Source organism: Gossypium hirsutum, chromosome A12, assembly GCF_007990345.1.
Source record: "Gossypium hirsutum isolate 1008001.06 chromosome A12, Gossypium_hirsutum_v2.1, whole genome shotgun sequence".
In the NCBI taxonomy this organism is placed as follows: domain Eukaryota; kingdom Viridiplantae; phylum Streptophyta; class Magnoliopsida; order Malvales; family Malvaceae; genus Gossypium; species Gossypium hirsutum.
The window spans coordinates 10346682-10350805 of NC_053435.1; the positions used below are offsets into that span (position 1 = coordinate 10346682).

The following is a 4124-nucleotide window of genomic DNA, read 5'->3' on the forward strand; positions in this document are numbered from 1 at the left end:
TGGAGAGATGGTCAGCTGCAAGATTTTCAGCTCCTTTCTTATCCTTAATCTCCAAGTTAAATTCCTGTAATAATAAGATCCATCGAATGAGTCGAGGTTTTGTATCAGTTTTAGTCAAAAGGTGGCGAAGAGCGGAATGGTCAGTATAAACAACAACTTTAGACAATATTAAATATGGCTTAAATTTATCGAATGCAAAAACCACAGCTAGCAGCTCTTTCTTCGTGGTGGTGTAGTTTTCTTGTGCGACTGTCAAAGTTCTACTAGCATAATAGATAGGTTGAAAATGTCTATCTCTTTGCTATCCCAAAATTGCACCTAATGTAAAATCACTCACGTCGCATATTAGTTCGAAAGGTGAATTCAAATCAGGTGCAATTATAATTGGAGCTTTAGTCAGTTTATCCGTTAAATTATTAAATGCTTCTAAACACTCCTGATCGAAATTAAAAGGCACATCTTTTTCTAGTAATTTAGTCAAAGGCTTAGCTATTTTAGAAAAGTCTTTAATAAATCTTCTATAAAACCCAGCATGTTCTAAAAAGCTTCTAATAGCCTTAACCGAACTAGGGGGAGGTAGTTTTTCAATGGTTTCAATTTTAGATTTATCAACCTCAATCCCTCTACTAGAAATTTTATGTCCTAACACAATACCTTCTTGAACCATAAAGTGACATTTTTCCCAGTTAAGCACAAGGTTTGTTTCTTCACATCTTATTAACACCCGTTTTAAATTTTTGAGGCAAAGATGGAAAGAATTACCGAAAATAAAGAAATCATCCATAAATACCTCCATGACGTCTTCTACGAGTTCGTCAAAAATGGCCATCATGCAGCGCTGAAAAGTAGCAGGAGCATTACATAATCCAAAAGGCATTCTACGATAAGCAAACGTACCATATGGACATGTAAATGTTGTCTTTCAAGAGCTATTGGAATTTGGAAATAGCCAGAGAGTCCGTCTAAAAAGTAGTAGTACATGTGCCTTGACAATCTTTCCAACATTTGGTCAATGAATGGAAAGAGGAGGTGATCTTTTCTCATGGCATCATTTAGCTTCCTATAATCAATACACACTCTCCAACCTATGACTGTCCTTGGTGGGATTAATTCATTCTTTTCATTGGCTACAACAGTCATGCCTCCTTTCTTAGAAACAACATGCACTGGACTCACCCAAGAACTATTAGAAATAGGATAAATAATTCCAGCATCTAGGAGTTTAATTACCTTAGCTTTAACAACTTCCTTCATGTTGGGGTTCAGTCGTCTTTGGGCTTGTACGCATGGTTTATATTCATCTTCCATTAAAATTTTGTGGGTGCAAAAAGAAGGGCTGATCCCTTTAATGTCAGAAATTTTCCAAGCTATGGCCCTTTTATGCTCTCTTAATACCTGGAGTAATTCCTCTTTCTCATTGGGTTGCAAGTTGGATGCAATAATTACCGGTAATGTAGAATTATTTCCAAGGAATGCATATTCCAAGTGATTCGGTAATTGTTTAAGTTCTAGTTTGGGAGGTTCTTCAATAGAGGGTTTTTTCTTAAGTTCATCTTTTATCTTAATTCCCTCATATTCTGCTAGTTTTGGGGAGGTTTCATTGGAGTTTAGTTCAGTTCCTATCTCAGAATCATCATCCACCCCCTCTCCTTGGGCGAGACATAGTTCCATCATGTCCTTGTGTACGATTTCCAAAAAAGAATCTTGAGTAGCATGATCAATAGAGTGGATAAAATAACATGAGTCATCCTGTTCCCTAGAAAATCTCATGGCATCATAAATTTTAAAAATAATCTCTTCGTCACCTACTCTAAGTACCAATTTACCATCACCCACATCAATTACAGCCCTAGCATTGGCTAAAAATGGCATCCATGTCAAGCACAACGAAATCAACAGAGAATATAAATTTATCTACTTTTACAAGTATGTCCTCTATAATTCCCTTAGGATATTTAACAGATCTATCAGCTAATTGAATACTCATCCTAGTGGGTTTAGGATATTTAACAGATCTATCAGCTAATTGAATACTCATCCTAGTGGGTTTAGGTTCCCCAAGACCAAGTTGTTTAAACATTTTATATGACATCAAATTAATGCCGGCGCCTAAATCAGCTAGTGCTTTATCAATATTCAAACTATCAATTAAGCAGGGAATAGTAAAACTTCCTAGATCTTTCAGTTTGGTTGGCAGTTTATTTTAGAGTATGGCTGAGCACTCCTCATTAAGTTCCACTGTAGATAAGTCTTCAAACTTTATTTGGTTTGTTAGAAGCTCCTTTAAAAATTTTACATACGTAGGCATCTGCGATATAGCTTCAACAAAAGGTAAGTTAATATGTAGTTGTTTAAAAAGTTCAGGAAATTTACCAAATTGTGCATCCATGCGGTCTTTCTTCAACTTTGCTGGGTATGGGATTGGTGGTTTATATTCTTTTGGCATTAGATTATCATTGTTTTCGGGTTCGACCTCCTTTCTGTCAGCTTCTTGTGTGGCTTCTTTTCAGATTCAGCTAACACTTTCCCACTCCTTAGTGTAACTGCTTTCATGTGCTCTTTTGGGTTGGGTTCAGTGTTAATAGGTAGACTTCCTAGTGGTCTTTCAGAAATTAGTTTGGTGAGCTGTCCTATCTGAGTTTCGAGCCCTTGAATCGACGCTTGTTGATTCTTAAGTGTTGTCTCGGTATGCTGAAAATGAGTTTCTGACACCGAGATGAATTTTGTTAGCATCTCCTCAAGGTTCGGCTTTTTCTCTTGCTGGTGAGGTTGTTGTTGGAAGCCTGAAGCTGGTGGTGGTCTCTAATTCCCTTGGCCTCCCCATGAGAAATTTGGATGGTTCCTCCATCCTACATTGTAAGTATTACTATAAGGATTATTTTGAGATCGAGGATTATTACCCATGTAATTTAACTATTCATTCTCCATGTTGTGGCCATAGGGCGGGTATTCTGAATTGCTGGATCCACCTCCATTTGCTTCGCACTGCATTACTAGATGAACCTGTAAAGAACCAAGAAAACCGTCAATTTTTCTATTCAAAAGTTCTACTTGATTAGAGAGCATGGTGACCGAATCGACGTTAAAATCACCGGTTGTTTTCGTTGGTTTTTTCCTCATGACTTTCCACTGATAATTATTCAGTGACATCTCTTCTATAAATTCATAAGCATCATCAGGTGTCTTATTATTGATAGTTCCGCCAGCGGCTGCGTCAATCATCTGTCGAACCGAAGGATTCAGGCTATTGTGAAACGTTTGAACTTGTAGCCAGAGTGGTAACCCATGGTGAGGGCACCTTCTAAACAGATTATTGTATCTCTCCCATGCATCATAGAGTGTTTCTAAATCCATCTGTATAAAAGAGGAGATATCATTACTTAATTTGGTTGTTTTAGCTAGCGAAAAATATTTTAATAAAAACTTTTTGGTCATTTGTTCCCAAGTAGTGATTGACCCTCGTGGTAACGAGTTCAACCATTGTTTAGCCTTATTCCTCAACAAAAAGGGAAACAACCGAAAGCGAATGACATCATCAGAAATGCCATTGATTTTAAAAGTGTCACATAACTCTAAGAAATTTGCCAAGTGAGCGTTAGGATCCTCGTCCTGCAAACCATCAAACTGAACAAACTGTTGGATCATTTGAATGGTGTTAGGTTTAAGTTCAAAATTATTTGTAGCAACAGTAGGCCTAACTATGCTCGATTCAGTTCCTGTTAAACAAGGTTTAGCATAATCACACATAGTACGTGGAGCAGGATTCTGATTAGTAGTAATTGCAGGAGGTAGCGGATTTTCTTGGTTTTTAGCTATCTCCTCGGTTGTGGTTGAAGTATCGTCCTCTTACTCTTCCTCTGTGTATCGTAAGCTTCGCCTTATTTCTCTTCGGTTTCTGCGAACTGTGCGATCAATCTCACTATCAAACAGTAATGGTCCCAACTGGTTTCTTCTAGTCATACACTATAAAAACCTGCCAGGAACGAATAAAAGAAAAATTAGAAAAGAAAATAAAAATTTAAATTGCAAATAAAGTAGAATGGCTAAAGTAATAAAAATCGAGTTTTCCTAATATCCTAGTTCCCCGGAAATGGTGCCAAAAAAACTTGATATGTGATATTCGC

General features: G+C 37.2%; 1 non-coding gene across 1 annotated transcript; it reads left to right on the plus strand.

Moving 5' to 3' along the window:
* The first annotated feature begins 3280 nt into the window (after positions 1-3280).
* LOC121211709 (small nucleolar RNA R71) lies at positions 3281-3387 on the plus strand. The gene has a single exon (XR_005906928.1). It is a non-coding gene; the product is annotated as a small nucleolar RNA R71 (small nucleolar RNA).
* The last annotated feature ends 737 nt before the right edge of the window (positions 3388-4124 follow it).